Below are 20,785 nucleotides of genomic sequence, written 5' to 3'. Positions count from 1 at the left end.
GCTCCCCAGCCATCACCAACACTACCCAGTGATGACATGAGGCTGAGTCTAACAAGGGAAAACATCACCTTGACAGTAGGGCCCCATCAAGGGAAGAGAAAACTGGAATTTACCGAAAATTTGAAGTTTGGTTTAAGGGAACCCTTTCCACGTGGGGGCAGGAGGTGCTGGTAAGCTTTTGATATCTTTAAAACTTTAATATTAAGTTTTAATATCTTTGTTTATATTAGTCAAGGCAGATTATTATTTACTTTCAGCAGTAACTGCATTTGGTTCCCCACACCCCAATTCTTCCCTCTTCTGGGGTGATGGAATGAGAGCCAGATGACTGGGCCTGTGTGTGTAGGTGGCTTCTTGCAGACAGGAGAGGAACCCCAAAATTATCAATCTGGCAGTTTACATAGGATACCACGCACTGCGGAGAAGTGTTGCTAAGGGAAGGAGAGAAACTTCATCTCCATAGCATAAACAAAACCTCTTTGGGAAGATGACACAGGCCATGCTGCTCATGCTGTTTGACAAGGTCCAGGCACGAGGAGGAATCCTGAAAACAGGAAACCTCACAGCTGGCCCCTGCTAATTCCTGCACTTATTTTTACAGTTATGATGTTGGTGATTGGGCTCATATATGGGAAATCTTATGTATTTAAGATTTATTAATCTTTAGTAAATAGTATAACCCAAAATATTGATCAAAACAGCAATTCTGGAAACAAAAGCAGTGTTATGGGACCAAGTGTTCCAGGCAGACTGCCACAAAGAAGTGAGGCAGAACAACCCAGGCCTCTCTTAAAACTAGATGTAGTTTGTCCTCCCCTTTGTAACAATTCAAACATGACTAACCAGGATTTCTTTAGAATATTGGCAGAGAAGGAGTTATGGGAACCTAGGCCATAGAAAAACCCATTCTCCCAAGAAACTTTTATGAAACAGCAAATTAATAAAGATTAATAGTCCCCACTGCCCAGGGTCCCCCTTATGATGCTTATAATATTAGAAGTCACCTCTGGTATCCCCCTCATAGAAAGAATTTATGAGCAAAATAGAAAAATTTATATTTGTAAATATCCCATGTAAAAAAGTTTATAACAAATTTATGATAAAATATTATTATATTAATGATAAGGTAATAAGAGCAGATTTAGTGTCATTATATGAAAGATTAAAGAATACTACAAGGCCCTGGTGCCTGTGGAAACAAGAGGAAAGGTATAAACATATGAAATTGTGGAATGAATATTATGAAAGAATAAGGTGTTTTTATTGTATTCATAAGAATGTTGAATGGGTGATAGGAGTACCATCCCTAGACTTTAGATGTAAGCCTAAACCCACACGTGTAGGATAAGATTTAATTAATACTACATTTAATAACCAGAAGACATATAGCTTGCATTTTATATAACCTGCTTAAACTTTACGTAGCGTTAGACATATATCTTAAACTCTATATAATCTTAAGTGTTTATAAGTAAAAATCATAGCCCACACGGTAGCCCACACACTGTCTTACGCCATTTCCTGTCTAGCACCTAGCACATAACCTAATCTCTGGCCAAAAAGGTTAAGGGAAAGTTAAACATTAAATGTTACAAGAAAGCTGTTAAAAAAATGATAACATCTGTAATGAGCCAGAATTATACAAAAACTGAAAGGAAAAAACACTGTACCATCCATGATCAAAGAAAATGTGTAACATTATGTAAACCTTTAAAAGGTATAAAAATAAAAACCCTGCTGCTTGGTGTCAGGACATGTTACAACCTTAATTGGGTGTTTCGTTTCCTCACTCATCTCCTCACTCGCCGATGCTGTCCTTTCCTTCGTGACCCACACCTCAGCTGGAGCTGGACTCCAGCAGGAAGAAAAAGGAAGATCCCTTTGGAATGTGCATAAATGTTGCCAGGGGATACAGTAGACAAGCCTCAAAGGACTTACAACCCAGTGATATCCCCAGGACTGGGTTCTATTCTCTCTGTATCTCAGAGAGGTAAATCTTCCTCGAATTCTCGGGCATCTAATTGCCCTTTAACTTCCAAAACCTTTCCTTTAACCCAGATTCCAGTAAAACTTCTCAGAAAGCCCTAAGTGTGCAGAAATATGAAAATGTTCACTTCCTGTCATGACCTTATTAGCAGGGGATAGGGATCATGATGTGAGAGTTGTGGAAATAAACAAAAACATCCAAATGAGAACAGGCAAAGGGATTTATTCAGAGCAAGGGAGTCAGCACCACTTGCACTTGGCATAGACTCACAGGAAGGCAGAGGAGTGAGAAAGCATTTTGGTATAAAAACGGGGTCCATGTGTGCCCTGATGAGACACTGTTTGTGTGTGGAAGTCACATTCATGGTTGGATGACTAGATTCAGGGTACATAGCTGACGACCAGCTGGAAGAGGTCGCCCGAGTTAGAAAGCTGGCAGTTATTAATCAAGTCCTGGTTGTTAGAGGCCAATTGTTACAGGACGTATTATTTGACCTTCTGGACTGTTCGCTGGAGATAGTGGTCTGACTTCCTCTAAGTCTGATTTGCAGATAGTAGGACAGTTTCCTGGGCTGGTTACTGTTGATAATGAGTTAGTTTCCTGGGGCTGGATACTGCAGACCATGGATCAGAGTTCTGTTGTATGTGGTCTGGCTATTGCCCATTTACATATTGAGTCTCTCATAGCTTAGAATTGGTGGAAACAGCAAAGCAAAGATTTTGAAGCAAGGAAATCTTAGGCCATAAACTGTCTGTTGATACTTCCTGTTGAAGAGTTGATGAGTCTTTTGGGAAGTTCCTATACTGAACAATCAGGTTTGGGTAGAGTATGAAGGTAATGGGATAGTAAAGTCATGTTAGTGTAGACAGTACTGTGAGGGGGCAGATAGGTAGTTTGGGTTTTCAGCTGAATAAATGGAAGGGAAGGGAAGGGAAGGGAGGGGGAGGGAAGGGAGGGGGAGGGGAAGGGGAGGGAAGGGAAAGAAGAGGAAGGGGAGGGGAGCCAATGGGAGGGGAGGGGAAGGGAAGGAACCAAGATTTGTCCAGTATCACAGATGATCCTTGTTTTAGGTGTCTCCCCACTCCCCTCAGCCATGCATGGTGCTGGGGAAAATATTCCTATTTTCTAAGAAATGGGAATTCAGGTTCTTAATAAGTTGTCCAAGGTTACACTTAAATTGTAGTAAAGGCAGAATTCAAAGCCAGCTCTGCAGGACTCAAAACCCTGTGCTCTTTTGAGAGCACCAAGTTGCCTTCCATAAACTTAAATATTACCCAAATTTCCTTTTCATTGCCATGCGCATGTGTATGCGCAATAGTATATCCACACATATGTTTCTGGGGGAAAGAAAGATGGTGGGGTAGATCTTAGAAGGGCACAAAATAGGTAGTTCTTGAGTACAGATTTTTTCTGAGTTTTTAAAGGGAGAAGCTGAGAATTTAAGCTTGTATTTGCCCTTCACTTCAAATACTCTCAGAGCAGATAGAAGGCCCTTTTAGCCAATAAATTAAAAGAACACATTTCTCCTTAATACACGTTCTTTCTATTTTTTCCCCCTTAAATGCAATTGGCAAAGTAGATCATGTTAACTTCAGATAATTAAATCTATGTGCTTCTTGAGAATCATTTTAGATTTTGCAAGTGCTGTGCAGTTTTCAAGAACTATGGAAATACAACTTCTGGCTTTTCCTAGATTTACTGTCTCTGCATTTTGTAGTCTATGCTGCTGGCATTTTTACTGAGCTGGCACACTCTCTGGAGAACATCATTGTATATTTTAAAAACAACTACAATTATAATTAGTATTACTATGACTTTCTTAACTGCAGCAGGGGAACGCAATGATCCAGCTTCCAGTCCATCAATATATGAAATACTGGGAGCTTGGCAATGTTTGGCTGCCAGGACAGATGCATGCTGCCTTCCTCTGAGCTAAGCTCCCAGACTACGGGTAGGAGGAGCCTCAGGAGGGATACATATTTGGTAGGAGTCTTGCCGGAGGGAGCAGCCCACTAGAGCCCAGCTTGTGCACATTTCCTTCCCTTCCTTCCTGAGAGGTGTTACCAGCAGAGCCAGGGATGTTCAAACCCAGCTGCATATAGGAATTGCTGGGGAGCCATAAGGCTCTTGCTGCCCAGGTGTGCACAGAGCAGTCAAATCAGAGGCGTGGAGGTGCGACCCTCTGCTTTTCAGTAAACTCACATAAAAGCATTTGTGTCTGCAGTTTCTTTGGGCCTTGTCTTGCAAGTGGGTTTCAGCCCCAGGCAAGTTCCCTATAGATTCAATGTGACCAAAGAAATGACAGTAGAATGTTCTTAGGGTGAAAGGGTTATGCCCAACTTTATTTCCATGGTGGCAGGTCAATCACTAAAATCTCATTCACTCAGAGCGAGTCTGCATGCAGCAAGCTAGTCTCTGTCTCTGGGCCCCGCTGCTTGCACAGCTGTCCTCTGGGCCTCTCTCCCGCACAGTTGTCCCAGTCTCTGTCCTTGGTGCTGCCACCACTCCAGCCTCTCCTGTGCTCTCCTGCAGCCTTGCAGCCATGCCACCATGTCACCCAGAGCACAGGGTGGAGGTCTTTATATAGAGTCAATAGCAATGCATTGCCCACATATGTGTAGTGAGCTAGTGGACCAGGGCCAGGTGAGAATCCTGGCCATAGGAACTTTCATTTTATCCACAGGCCTTCATTTCCCTATAGAGCCTCCCGGGTCATGTAAAATTTATATTAAATACATTTGTATGCTTTTCTCCTGTTAATGCCTTTTCAGCTGGATTTTCCAGATCCAGCCATGGATCCCAGGAGGGTTAAGGAAAACTATGTTTCCCTTTCTTGCATTAGCTCCATGACCCTGGACCAGGGAATCAAGGCTTCAGTTCCCATCTGTGAAATGGGGATAACTCGAACACATAGATTTGCTGTGAGGAGCATGAGCAAATGTTAGAGCATTTGAAACAACTCAGGAACATGGTAATAAAGATCAGTACTCCGTAGTATAAAAATCACCTGGGAGCTCATTGGAAGTGTTGTTTGGGGCTGTATACCAGGGATCCAGATTCATTAAGTCTGGGATAGACCAGAAAACTGTGTCTTTAACAACTACTCCCAGGTCTTTGATGAAGGTGGCTTGAGGACTATACTGTAAACTACTTGCTATAAGGAACACCGGTGCCATGGATAAGGGATGTGTCTGGTTAGATGGGAATGAGGTTATGAGGTGGGAGAGGCAATTGGTCACGCAGTGTCTAACATTAGAATGCTAGAAATCACTTTGAATATTCTGTGATTAAGAAACAGAAGGTATTTTAGAGATGTGCCCACTCCTCTTCCCTGCCCCCAGCCACTCCCACTTTATAGGTGGGTGTCTTGCCTTTCAGCCCCCAGCAAGTTAACTATGGATTCATTGTGACCAAAGAAATTGACAGCAAAACGTTCTTTGGGGTGAAAGGGTTTATTACCTGGCTTGTTCTCCAGGCAGTAGGTGGAGCACTAGTGTCTCTGCCTCCACACAGAGCACTGGGCCAAGCTCTCTATATAGTGAAAAAATAGCTTATTGCCTAAAGGTGTGGAAGCAGTAGCCTAGCAACAGGCCAGTTACGTCATCACGTGGTTTGAGTTCAGTGAGGATCCTGGCCATAGGAACCCCAACTTCCCAACATTCCACCCCTCCAGGATTCTCATTTTACAATCTACCCACTTTCAACCTTCCGCAATGGTCCCTGTGCAAGAAAGCTGGAGCACTGTAACCAGATTCCACAATAGCAACAGAGGATAACAACTTAGAGATAATAACAAAAATTAAAATACAACAAGATTTTGATACAGGTAACAAAAATTATAAAAATCCTCAAGCCAGAGGAAGTTCCCAATCCACAAAGACTTTAGGGGCAATAAGACACATGTTTTAATGCCACCACCATAGGCAAATCTTGTCCATCAGGTAGGATGCATGCGAGAGAGTGGTCCTGTGATAGGACTCCAGCAGGAAGGGGTCCCTTCCAGATCTAGTATACTATACTTTTACTCTTCCCCATGGGGGTTACTGAAGGGTTTATATATGTAGTGCTACTGGAGGTGCATGCACTGGTCATAATGATAAAACAAGACTCCCCAGTAAGATGCTCCTACCTTTTGGCGGCCACCCTTCTGTTATTCCAGGAATACACAGGAGGCCAGCTTCCAGGCCTTGTCCCCAAGGTGCCAGGAGAGCCAGCCATCGTTGGTCCATGTTGAAAGGTCCAAGGCCACGTCCACTCAATGGAGTCTCTGGGGTTCAGTGCAGTTGGTGCTGGCAGCAAGATGTTATTCTGGTGGCTGAACCTTGGCTTCAGTGATTCTTCCTTGGTTTATCCTTGCAGTTGTATAGGGGAGGCAGCCAGATGTGTTAACATGTCTAAGGGCTCAGGGCTCCCTTTTGGGGTCTCTCATTCAAACGCCATAGCATGGTCCATAAGCAGGCTACTGACCATCCCTGCAGATGATTGGTATCTGACTTTAGTTCGGATTTGAACAAGCCGTTGTACCTCTCTATCATGCCTGCTGCAGTAAAATTGTATGGCGCATGAAACTTCCATTTGATTCCCAGCTGTCGCACCCATTTTTGCAGTGCATGTCCAGTAAAATGGGTGCCCTGATCACTTTCAATTACCTGTGGTTGGCCATAGGCAGCAAAGAGATGATCCAGGCTTCTTTTGGTCATCTGCTGGTCTGCACAACGGGTAGGAAAAGCAACCAGAAGTTCAGTAGCTGTGTCCACACAAGTCATCATATACCAATATCCTTCTGACACAGGTAGAGGCACAATACAGTCTATCTGCCACCTGACGAGGGATATAGGCCCCTTAGTTATTGTCCCATGTTGCTGTGGGACTCGGTGTAAGACCCTTTTGGAGCACACAACATACTCCTGCCGGGCTTTACTAACTTCTTTGAAGGTCAAAGGCAAGCCCCACTGATGGGCTATAGCCCACATTGTATTTTGCCCTGCATGCAATGCTGGTGTAACCATTGGGCTACATAGGAAGCAGGCTTTCCTTCTAACCAATGTATCTGAACTAATTTATCTGTTTCATCATTTCCTGGGGATGTCAGTGGCAAATGACCTGTCACATGGTGTACTGTAATTATTTTAGTCTGACCACAGGCCCATAAGTCTTGCCACAATTCTTGTCCCCAAAGGGGTAGGTGACCAACCAACCAGTTGGCATGGTAACAGGTTGGTAGCTACAGGGTCAAGCCCCGATAGACAGCCCAGCTGTCAGTGCAGACAACTATAGGGGAGGGCTCCTGGCTTGATCACAAGCCACACAGCCCACAGCTCTGCCCATTGGCTGCTCTTCCCCTCACCATCTTCCATCCATATTGTTTCAGTCTTAGGATGGAAAGCTATGGCCCTCAATTTTGGGGGCTGCCCATGGCTGGAGCCATCTTCAGGTGTACCATGCATCTTCAGATATAGGGGCTGTGCCCTCCCGATAGGGACTCTGCTATTAATGGTTCAAAAGCAAGTTCTTACTGCTTTTTACTAGTATATGTCACCAGCCCCAATAAGCATTGAAGTTCTTTACTCAAGGGGCTACTAGAGAGGGCACTATGCAGCTGTAGGTAAGCACCCCACTTGGCTAGTGAGGCTGTTTGTGCCACACCACTCCTTGGTTTTTGGGTCCAGTGTCATACCCACCCCAAGATGGGATAGGTGGTTATTACCTTTATAGGGGCTATTCCAGTGATGGGTTCTGTAGCTAGCAAGGCATGATACACAGCAGCCAGTTGTTTTTCTATCAAAGTGTATCATACCTCTGCCTCTTTCCAGAGTTGTGACCAGAATCCAATGGGCTGGCGAGTTTGTTCAAGTCACTGCCAGAGACTGCAGCCATAACTGTCTTCAGTCACATGAACATTCAGCTCATAGGACCTTGATGGGTCTATCACACTCAAGGCCTGCATGGCCTTGACTGCCTGTTTTGCTGTAGTAAAGGCAGATTCACATGTCTCATCCCAGTTCCACCTGATGCCCTTTCATACCAACTAGTATAAGGGCTTCAGAATTTGTGCCAAGTGCAGGATAAACACTCTCCAGTAGCCTAGAAGACCCAGAAACTCCTGTAGCGATGCTACAGTTGTAGGGGTAGGAAAGGCCTGGACTCTATCTTTAACTGCTTCTGGTATAACTTTGGTCTTACCCAGCCAGACGACCCCCAAGAATTTGACAGACAAACCAGGTCCCTGAATCTTGGTACTGTTCACAGCCCATTCTTTCTCCTGTAAATGTTGTAGCAGTCTAGGTGCTACACCTTTTAGATCTGAAAGAGAATTGGACGTGAGCATGACATCATCAGTATAATGGTATAGCCACACCTTTGGTGGTTTCTCCCATGTAGCCAAGTCCTGGGCTAGAAGTCCATGACAGATGGTGGGGCTGTGGAGGTATCCCTGTGGGAGGATGGTGAAAGTCCACTGCTGTCCTTCCTATGTGAAGGCAAACTGTTCCTGACTTTCCTGCTCAATGTCAATGGAAAAGAAGGCATTAGCAAGATCTACCACATAATGATATGTTCCTAGTTCCTAGTGGAGGGTATCCATCAAGCCTGCAATAGAGAGGACAGCAGCATGCATAGGGGGTATGACTACTCAATTCTCTGTAATCCACAGTCATATGCCAGGAGCCATATGGCTTTTTTACTGGCCACACTGGGGAATTGAAAGGACTATGGGTGGGCTTTATAATACCCACCTTTTCCAGCTCCTGGAGAGTTTCCAATGTCTTTATGCACTCCAGGTAGTTTGTATTGTTGGGTATTAGTCACCCACCAAGGCACAGGCAAAGCTATGGGCGGGTGCCTATCATGTCCCTTCAGAACTGCCTTCACCACATGCACTCTCAGTCTGAACTCACCTGCAGTGGTCTGCAACTATAGACCCTGCAGGATATCAATCCCCCAAATATACTTGGGGGTAGGAAATATATACACAGTATACTCTTTTGGGGGTAGATGCCCTGTTCCCAAAGGGATTTGGGCCTTTTTCACACCCATAGCCTTCCCACCATATCCATCTATGATAGTAGAGGTCCCAGGCAACCACTCAGGGTTACCATGAATCAGTGAACATTCAGCCCCAGTGTCGACCAGAGCCAGGATACATTGTATGTTCACTTGGGACCAATGGATAGCTATTTCAACATGTGGCCTCCAGTACCCCCCTGGTTCCTTAGAGCAGATACCTTGACCTTCTCCGAATCAAACCATGTTCCCCAATCACCTTCCTGTGTGGGCTCAAGTGAGGTTGGCTTGCTCTCCAGCAGGAAGTCTTGCAAAGATACAGGCTGGACTTGTGGCTCAGTGAAGGTCTGATACATGGCAGCCAGTTGTTTTCCTATCAAAGTGTATCATACCTCTGCCCATTGATCTTAATGGCTGGAACTCCTGCTCTGGTTTCAGCTGTTGCCATAGCTCTAGTAAGATCCTATTTGACTTCCCATCTAATTTCTTTCCATCTGCTCTTGCCCGTATTAAATCAACCCACATCTGTATCCTTGTAATCTTCATGGGGCCCTGTAAATTCTTCTTGTGAGTAACAGACCTTATTTCTTTCTGGGTTCTCATTGCTTCAGCCTCTCCTAAGTCCAGTACTGTACTTGTCACCTCGTTTATGGAATGCTCTAAGTGAGGGGAAAGAATGGCCAGTAGAGACCCAAAGAGGGATGTGGGAACCATTTGAAGTACAATATTTCTCATTCCAGTAGTGAAAATCTCTTCATTTGGGCCATAATTCTCTGGACTATAGATGGCATTTCTTATGCCAGCTCTCATAATACCTGTTGGAGCTCAGTAACAGGAGAGGATGTAGATCACCCAGATTGGGCCACACAGCATGAAGTGCAGCCATAAGCCAATCGAGGAGGGAGTCACTCCCTGGGGTCTGATGTGCATTTTGTAATTGCTGCCTCAAGGTGGGCTGCACTGTCAGGGAAGACAGCTTTCCCATCTCTGATCCCGACAGAACAAATCCATCCACCCCTAAGTCCCACAGACACAGGAGCCAAGCTGATATTGACTCCGAGGGCTTCTGCCTGAACCAGGAGCCCAAATCCACCAGCTCAGCCTGAGTATAAGGGCGGACCATAGAGTGCTCCACCACCTGGGGAGGGTGTGCTCCTCTCCTTGGGGAAACTCCAGCTGTTGGGTCTTTATTTTCTTTACAACCACTGGGCATGCTTTCAATACAAGAGGGGCCAGTGCCTCCAGCACCATCCTTCATCCTTCCCCAGTTCCTCCATTTCTAGGACTGATGGCACCTTTCTCTCCCCTCACCCGAGTACCTCCTCTGCTACAACTTCTACCTTTTCTACTGTGCCTCACAGCAATGCTAGCTCAGTGTTTGGAAGCTCTCTTACCTTCACCTCAGTGCTTTGCAGCTGATGTTTTCATGCCACCCCCCACTGGTGCTTCCCTCAGGAGTTCATCCTTTTCCTTAATGGCCTCTTCCTCCTTTAGAACACCTGGCAGTGCTGCCATCTCGTTCTGTAAGGAATTTTGTACGTCTTCAATGGCAACTTGCTGCTGATGTTCTCATGCTGCCTCCTCTCATATCAATGCCATTTCCTTCTTCAGGGAATCCACAGAAGTTTGCAGCTTGCATTCTCATGCCCCCATTTCTTGATTCTTGGGTCTCTTCTGTAGACCTTTTTAATGCTGTGAGAAGCAGCCAACCCACAGTCCCCACTGCCTCACGGGCAGTCTGTTTCTCAAAAGACCTACTTCCTATACCAAGGGCCACCCCTACTGCCTCAGGTGTCACTTCCACTTGCCTCCAGTCCTGGGGTGGGGTCCAGTCCTCTAGGAGGCAAGCCCCCTCTGACCACATACCCATTGGGGGACAATCCAGTCTCCCCATTCACAGGGGAAGCTCGCTGAACCACCCCTCCCATAAGGGCAGCTTGTCTTTTCCCTTGATCAAAAATGATGCCTGCCAATTTTCACCAATTCTCTTGCCAATGGGTTTCAGCCCCAGGCAATGTTGCTATGGGTTCAATGTGACCAAAGAAATTGACAGCAAAGCTTTTTTGGGGGTGAAAGGGTTTATTACCCAGTTTGTTCTCCTGGCAGTAGGTTGAGCACTAGCATCTCTGCCTCCACACAGAGCCCTGGGCTGAGCTCTCTATATAGCGCAATAATATCTCATTGTCTAAAGGTGTGTAAGTGGTAACCTAACAACAGGCCAGTTACATCATCAGGTGGTTTAAGTTCAGTGAGGATCCTGGCCATAAGAACCCCAACTTCCTCACAGTGGGTAAACTGCGGCCCGCAGCTGTGCTGTGCCCACAGCCACACAACAGCTCATGGCCACCTGAACTACAACTGTTGTCTTTTAGCCCCATGCTTCCTGCTCTTCCCATGCCATAGGACTGGCTTAGAGCAAGTTCACTGCCGTAGGAGCTGTATCTCTTTCTATTGGACCAGAAACTAGCTAAATTGGGCTAGAGTGTTAATCCAAGTAGCCTGTGTGGAAATAAATGAAGACAAACCAAATGAGAGCAGGTAAGGGTTATGTATTTAGAACTTATCATATCAAGGTAGTCAGCCGCTGTTACTTGTGTTTTGGCCAAGACTCAAGGCAGACAAAGGAGTGGAAAGATTTGGCTCTGCCCCGAAGGGAGGCTGTTGGCATGGGGAAGCTGCAGGTGAGCTAACAAGAGGCAGGGCATTCTTGTAATTGCTCAGGGATGTGCATTTGGGTTTCTCTGTCTGGTCCTAAGTTGGGGTGGAGACAAAAATTAAGGAAGCTGTCAGTTATTAATCAAGTCCTGGCCACTTGGGCTTATTTTACAAGGGCTACTGTCTGGCTTCTAGGACTGTTAGCTGAAGATAGTGGTCTGACTTCCTATATGTCTGACTTGTAGAGGCTAGACTCTCTTCCTGGCCTGGTTGCTGCAGATTGTGATTCAGAGTACTGTTTTTATGTGTGGTCTGGCCACTGTTCTTTTGTATAGTCAGTCTTTCAACTGTTTCAATACATATACTTTCTTCATTCCCTTATAACCCCAATTTTTTGTCATGAGTTACAACTTCTCACATATATATGTGGTTTGGAAATGAAGGAAGGATGTTCTTTTTGTTATTCAGAGTGTAATGTATGTTGTTAATGGGCAGGCAAAGATTGAATCCCCCCAATCTAGCAGTCTCAGAAGGTGGCCTCAGAGAACTGATGCATGCTGTTCTCATGAGAACAGTCGCTAAGACAAATAAGCTTTTCTCTGGACTATCACTACTTTATTTATTCATATGCATTTAAGAAATACCTACATCACATAAAAAATCACTGTAGCATGCACTATGGGAGTATACATGTGTACATACTTTGTTGGACATGTGTGAAACACCTAAAATGATAGGTGGATTGTCCTGATTTTTAAATAAGTTGGAAATTATGAAAAATTGTTTTCCTGGGGGGGAAAAAAAGGCAATCTGAAAGAAACATCCTCTACAGCCAAGAGATGGCTCATTATCTAGAAAAACTCATCTCTTCTAGATTGGATAATCAAAAGATGATGTATTCCTTAGCCATCAAGGAAACGCAAATCAAAACCACAATGAGGTACCACTTTACACTCACTAGAACAGCGATAGTGAAAAAGTTGGTCAATAACACATGTAGGAGTTGTAGGAGTTGAAGAAATTGGAGCTCTCATACATTGCTGGTGGGATTGTAAAATGGTGCAGCTGCTTTAGGAAAGAATGTGGAAGTTCCTTAAAAGGTTAAACATAGAGTTATAATGTGATCCAGAAATTCCACTCCTAGGTATATACCAAGAAAAATGAAAATATACATATATATAGTAACTTTGCATGTGACTATTAACTAGAAACATTATTTTTAATAGCCAAAAACTCTGTGTGTGCAGGTGGCCAACTGTCAGTTTGGGAGCCCTAAAAACAGGGATGGACAAAAATATGGGTTGCATTTCCTATGTGGTGAGCATCCTACTGACCATTGCCAGCTTCTGGGGGTGTTGTCTCAGTCTTTTTTTTATTATTATGTCAAAGACTATTTGTGTTTTTAAGAGAAGATTTATCTGTACAGCAAAATTGAGAGGGAGGTATGGAGATTTCCCATACACTCCCTGCCTCCCATATGCCTAGTCTCCTGCATTATCAACATTACTCAACAGAATCACACATTTTTTACCAGGGATGAGCCCACATGGACACATCAGCATCACCCAAAGTCCTTAGTCTACATCAGGGTCACTCTTGGTGTTAAATATTCTGTGGGTTTGGACAAATGTATAATGACATGTATTCACCATTATAGTATCATGCAGAGTATTTTCACTGTCCTAAAAATCCTCTGTGCTCTGCCTATTCATCTCTCCCCCTGCCCCATCCCTGGCAACTACCGATCTTTTTACTGTGTACATATTCATAGTTTTTTTCTTTTCTAATAAATCTGTCTTTTTTTCCTGCAATCTGAGTGGCTCTGGATGTTAGGAGAGCTGTATCTTTTGTACCCTTTCTAGGGACACCTCTTTCATCTGTGGTTAAGCCATAAAAGGCATATTGGTTTCAAATCATAAGAACACTTACTAGTCTTGGTTTTGGGTCAGTCAAGGAAATGCCTTTAGTTTAAAAGGAAAAGAAAAAAATAACAGGAAAAAAAGAGTTCAGTACTGCTAGGAATATCTACTATTTGTTCTGGCTGAAATCTGTTAACAAGATATTTGAAATAATTTCTTAAATGAGTTCATTGGTCAGAAGTTGGCTAATTGAAGGATGATATTCAGAGCCTAGTAGGAACTATTTTTTAAGGCCTTTGCTCCTGAACGAAAATGGAACTATGTACTCAGGGGGAAAGAAAACATTTGAAGCATTTTTAGAATGACTTATTAAGCCATTCAAAAGACACACATCTCTAAATCCAGTACATAGGAATCTTCTGATTTCAATCTTCATTGGAAATCCTCTCCCTGATATAAAGAAGCAAATTGAATATGATGTAGTTGGATGGGCATGTGAGCCCCTTGATATCATTCAGGCTGCAGCCCAATTCTTTGATGAATTAAAAAACTGTCACTGTGTGATATAATGAGTTATAAGAAATACATATTTAGTAATTCATATGGCCAAATATGTATTTCCCAGGTGTATTTGATCTTCATCCACAGTTCTTAAAAACGCTGCAGTCTTAAAGATGAAACAGGTGTTTTGTCATGTTAATGAGAGGGCAGGAGCTGGAGGCTGAATCAGTCAATGGCCAATAATTTAGTCAATCATGACTATGCAATGAAGCCCTCACAAAAACCTCTGAGAAGAGCTTTTGCTCGCACTTGCTCTCTCTGCTTTGCTTGGTTGGATCCTGCTTCTTGGTCAGAGAGAGCTTCTATGCTTGGAGAACCAGGACGTCTCCACCTGCCACCGAGCCAGGCCCCAAGCTCCACGAGGATAGAAGCTCCTTTATTTGGGACCTTGCCCTGTGTCTCTCTTCATCAGGCTGTTAACTGGTATTCTTTATTAAATGGGTAAGTGTGTTTTCCTGAGTTCTTTGAGACACTCTAGCAAATTAATTGAACCTAAGGGGAGGTCATGGGACCCTCCAATCTGTAGCTGGTAGTTCAGAAACACTGGTCTGCCTGGGGCTTATGATTGGCATCTGGAGTGGGGGTGGAGGGCAGTCCTGTAGGATGGAGCCCTTAACCTGGGGAATCTGGTGCTGCCTCTGTGCAGACAGCATCAGAATTAGTTGAGTTCTCAGAAACCCTGCTGGTGTTCCAGAATTGCTTAGTGTTATATGTGTAAAGACCCACTTCCACACACACACACATTGGAATTGGGTTGGGGAGCCCAAATGCAGTTACACTACTACTACTGCTGTGTATAATACTGTTATACATATATGTAGGGGAAAAAAAGATCATTGTGTTTGGTGTTGGACGAGTGGGTTTTATACCTTATTGTGCAGTTTGAGTCTTTATAGAAGAACAGGAATGTGGCTCTAGAAACTATTCAAAACCACTCATAATGAAAACTATCCAAATCCACTCATTATGAAAATACTATATTATAAGTTTTTATAGATACATGGTTCCTAATTGTACAAATTTTTAATGTGGCAAATATCATATTTACTAATAGATCCAAATATCTTTGTTGCTCTGCAATAAGTCAAAAGTCGATAAACTTAAACTTCTGTTCAATTAATATTTAATTAATTATGTTCAATTAATGTCAGATGATACATGGATACATTTCAAAAAGCTGTAAGAGTCAACAGACACATGAAAAGATGCTCCACATCACTAATCATCAGGGAAATGCAAATTAAAACCACAATAAGATATCACCTCACACCAGTAAGGATGTCCAGCATTGAAAAGACTAAGAACAACAAATGCTGGTGAGTATGCGGAGAAAGGGGCACCCTCCTACACTACTGGTGGGAATGTAAGCTAGTGCAACCATTGTGGAAAGCAATATGGAGGTTCCTCAAAAAAATAAAAATAGAAATACCATTTGACCCGGGAATCCCACTCCTTGGAATTTACCCAAAGAATACAACTTCTCAGATTCAAAAAGACATATGCACCCCTATGTTTATTGCAGCACTTTTTACAATAGAAAATATATGGAAGTAACCTAAGTGTCCATCAGTAGATGAATGGATAAAGAAGAGGTGGTACATATACACAATGGAATATTATTCGGCCATAAGAAAGAAACAAATCCTACCATTTGCAACAACATGGATGGAGCTGGAGGACATTATGCACAGTGAAATAAGCCAGGTGGAGAAAGACAAATGCCAAATGATTTCCCTCATTTGTGGAGTATAACAATGAAGCAAAACTTAAGGAACAAAATAGCAGTAGACTCAGAAACTCCAACAAGGAACTAGTGGTTACCAAAGGGGAGGGGTGTGGGAGTGTGGATGGGGAGGCAGGGAAAAGGGGATTGGGGGTATTATGTTTAGTACACATGGTGTGGGGGATCACAGGGAGAACAGTGTAGTACAGAGAAGGCACATAGTTGATCTGTAGCATCTTGCTGCACTGATGGACAGTGACTGCATTGGGGTGTGGGTGGGGACATGATAATATGGGTAAATATAGTAACCACATTGTTTTTTCATGTGAAACCTTCATAAAAGTGTATGTCAACCATACCTTAATAAAATATTATTTAGAAAAAGCTATAAGACCTCTGTTTGCTTCTGTCTGCAGGTTTATGTATATGTGATATTTTTCTACTTCTAGATGGTATTGTTAAAATTAATTTGTAAAAGAGCTCAGTTTAATTGGCTTAATGAAAAATAAGGCTTACATAAATTAAGTAAAAAGAATTGAGAGGAGGCGGAGCCAAGATGGCAGAATGAGTAGGACAGTGGGAATCTCCTCCCAAAAACATGTATTTTTGAAAATACAACAAATACAACTAATCCTAAAAGAGAGACCAGAAGACACAGGACAACAGCAAGACTACATCCACACATGCGAGAGCCCAGCACCTGGTGAAAGGGATAAGATACAAGCCCTGACCTGGTGGGACCCGAGTGCCCCTCACCCCAGCTCCTGGCAGGAGGAGAGGAGTTGGAGCGGGGAGGGAGAGGGAGCCCAGGACTGCTAAACACCCAGCCCTAGCCATCCGCACCAGAGGGCAGACACAGTGCATGCATGGAGGGCTGAAAACTAGGGAAACAGGGCAGCAAAACCTCTGAGCAGGTCCTGAAGCTGCTGCCCCTGTGACAAAGAAAAGCAAGTGCTCTTTGAAAGTCTTAAAGGGGCAGGGATGCAATAGCTGGACAGAAACAACCCAGGTCACAGCCCAGTAGCTGGAAATTACAGGGAAACCTGTGTGCACTAACCCACTGGGCAACAGCTCTGAGACCCCTCACAGAGGTAAACAGCCAAAAAGCCCCCCGTCCATTACAACTGCGGGGCCCGGCCATAACAGAGAAGCAGCCTAAGGCTGGTTAAGTGCTCAGCAAGGGAGCTTCCAATATACTGGCTGGGCAAGACACAAAGACCCAGTCTACATGCAATTGCCCAACACAAGCCACTAGGGGTCGCAGTTGTCCCAGTAAAGAAAGGCCAGTAGCAAGTGGAAAGTTTGGCTCTCCCAGCTGACAGTCAATAGCACATATCAACATGAAAAGGCAAAAAAATTTGATCCAGACAAGACTAATCCAGACAGCTTCGGAATCTGCTACATCTTCCCCTGAGAAGGAACCTGGAGAGGGAGAATTAACCAGTCTTTCTGAAAAAGAATTCAAAACAAAAGTCATAACCATACTGATGGACTTGCAGAGAAATATGCAAGAACTAAGGAAGGAGAATACAGAAATAAAACAAGCTCTGGAAGGACTTCAAAACAGAATGAACGAGATGCAAGAGACCATTAATGGACTAGAAAGCACAGAACAGGAATGCAGAGAAGCTGATGCAGAGAGAGATAAAAGGATCACCAGGAATGAAAGAATTCTAAGAGAGCTGAGTGACCAATCGAAATGGAACAATATCCACATTATAGGGGTACCAGAAGAAGAAGAGAGAGAAAAAGGGATAGAAAGTGTCTTTGAAGAAATAATTGCTGAAAACTTTCCCAAACTAGGGGAGGAAATGGCCTCTCAGACCACAGAGGTACACAGAACTCCCATGACAAGGGATCCAAGGAGGGCAACACCAAGACACATAATAATTAAAATGGCAAAGATCAAAGACAAGGACAAAGTATTAATGGCAGCCAGAGAGAAAAAAAAGGTCACCTACAAAGGAAAACCCATCAGGCTATCATCAGACTTCTCAACAGAAACCCTACAGGCCAGAAGAGAATGGCATTATATACTTAATGCAATGAAACAGAAGGGCCTCGAACCAAGACTACTGTATCCAGCATGATTATCATTTAAATATGAAGGAGGAATTAAACAATTCCCAGACAAGCAAAAGTTGAGGGAATTTGCCTCCCACAAACCACCTCTACAGGGCATCTTACACGGACTGCTCTAGATGGGAGAACTCCTAAAAAGAGCACAGAACAAAACACCCAACATATGAAGAAGGGTGGAGGAGGAATAAGAAAGGAGAGAAATAAAGAATCATCAGACCGCGTTTATAATAGCTCAACAAGCGAGTTAAGTTAGACAGTAAGATAGTAAAGAAGCTAACCCTGGACCTTTTGTAACCACAAACTTAAAGCCTGCAGAGGAAATAAGTACATACCTTTCAATAATCAGCCTAAATGTAAATGGACTGAATGCACCAATCAAATGACAGAGAATACAGATGACATGATATTGTACATAAAAAACCCTAAGACTCCACCCCAAAACTACTAGAACTGATATCGGAATACAGCAAAGTTGCAGGATACAAAATTAACACACAGAAATCTGTAGCTTTCCTATACACTAACAATGAACCAAAAGAAGGAGAAATCAGGAAAACAACTCCATTAACAATTGCATCAAAAAGAACAAAATACCTAGGAATAAACCTAACCAAAGAAGTGAAAGACTTACACTCTGAAAACTACAAGTTACTCTTAAGAGAAATTAAAGGGGACACTAACAAATGAAAACTCATCCCATCCTCCTGGCTAGGAAGAATTAATATCGTCAAAATGGCCATCCTGCCCAAAGCAATATACAGATTTGATGCAATCCCTATCAAACTACCAGCAACATTCTTCAATGAACTGGAACAAATAATTCAAACATTCATATGGAAACACCAAAGACCCTGAATAGACAAAGCAATCCTGAAAAAGAAGAATAAAGTAGGGGGGATCTCACTCCCCACCTTCAAGCTCTACTGTAAAGCCATAGTAATCAAGACAATTTGGTACTGGCACAAGAACAGAGCCACAGACCAGTGGAACAGACTAGAGAATCCAGACATTAACCCAGACACATATGGTCAATTATTATTTGATAAAGGAGCCATGGACATACAATGACAAAATGACAGTCTCTTCAACAGATGGCACTGGCAAAACTGGACAGCTACTTGTAGGAGAATGAAACTGGACCATTGTCTAACCCCATATACAAAATAAACTCAAAATGGATCAAAGACCTGAATGTAAGTCATGAAACCATTAAACTCTTGGGAAAAAAACATAGGCAAAAACCTCTTAGACATAAACATGAGTGAGCTCTTCTTGAACATATCTCCCCGGGCAAGGAAAACAACAGCAAAAATGAAAAAGTGGGACTATATCAAGCTGAAAAGCTTCTGTACAGCAAAAGACACCATCAACAGAACAGAAAGGAACCCTACAGTATGGGAGAATATATTTGGAAATGACAGATCCGATAAAGGCTTGACGTCCAGAATATATAAAGAGCTCACATGCCTCAACAAACAAAAAACAAATAACCCAATTAAAAAATGGGCAGAGGAACTGAACAGACAGTTCTCCAAAAAAGAAATACAGATGACCAACAGACACATGAAAAGATGCTCCACATCGCTAATTATCAGACAAATGCAAATTAAAACCACAATGAGGTATCACCTCACACCGGTAAGGATGGCTGCCATCCAAAAGACAAACAACAACAAATGTTGGCAAGGTTGTGGAGAAAGGGGAACCCTCCTACACTGCTGGTGGGAATGTAAATTAGTTCAAACATTGTGGAAAGCAGTATGGAGGTTCCTCAAAACGCTCAAAATAGACACCATTTGACCCAGGAATTCCACTCCTAGGAATTTACCCTATGAATGCAGCAATCAACATACACAATGGAATACTACTCAGCCGTCAGAGGAGGGCAAATCCTACCATTTGCAGCAACATGGATGGAGCTGGAGGGTATTATGCTCAGTGAAATAAGCCAAGCGGAGAAAGAGAAATACCAAATGATTTCACTCATCTGAGGAGTATAAGAACAAAGGAAAACCTAGAGGAACAAAACAGTAGCGGTATCATAGAACCCAAGAATAGACTAACAGGTACTAAAGGGAAAGGGACTGGGGAGGATGGGTCAGTAGGGAGGGATAAGGGGGAGGGAGAAGAAGAGGGGTATTAAGATTAGCATGCAAATTGGGGGGTGGGAGAAAGGGGAGGGCTGTACAACACAGAGAAGACAAGTAGTGACTCTGCAAAACTTTGTGAAGCTGATGGACAGTGACTGTAAAGGGGTTTATAGGGGGGTCCTGGTATAGGGGAGAGCCTAGTAAACATAATATTCTTCATGTAAGTGTAGATTAATGATAACAAAAAGAAAGAAAAGTGGGATTACTCCCTGATAGGATAAAACTAACTGTAAATCAATGATTAATGCATGCTTTAAATATACTTAATTTTGATCACTTAAAGGGTGTCAGATGATAGGCTATGGAGGTGCATTTTTCTGATAATATTCCTTTCTCTTAAAAAAAAAAGCAGTTCCTGTACTTTAACCTCCAATGAGTTCTACACAATCATATAAAGGGCATATCAAAGTGTGTGCAAAGGGTCTGTTTGTGTTTATACCGAGGATCAAAGCCTAATTTGGCTACCCAGAAAATGAACTAAGATACGATATGAAGAAGAACTTCCAACATCAGCACTCTCTGGAAGACTCATACCAGAAGATGATCATCAAAAAACCTCAACAGGGGGTGCGGAGCCAGGATGGCGGTGTGAGTGGAGCAGTGGAAATCTCCTCCCAAAAACACATAGAGCTATGAAAATATAACAAAGAAAAATCTTCCTAAAATAGAGACCACAGGACACAGGACAATATCCAGACCACATCCACACCTGCAAGGAACCAGCGCCTTGCGAAGGGGGTAAGATACAAGCCCCGGCCTGGCGGGA

This window comes from Manis javanica, chromosome 11 (assembly GCF_040802235.1).
Source record: "Manis javanica isolate MJ-LG chromosome 11, MJ_LKY, whole genome shotgun sequence".
In the NCBI taxonomy this organism is placed as follows: domain Eukaryota; kingdom Metazoa; phylum Chordata; class Mammalia; order Pholidota; family Manidae; genus Manis; species Manis javanica.
Note: the sequence above shows the minus strand (reverse complement) of the source record.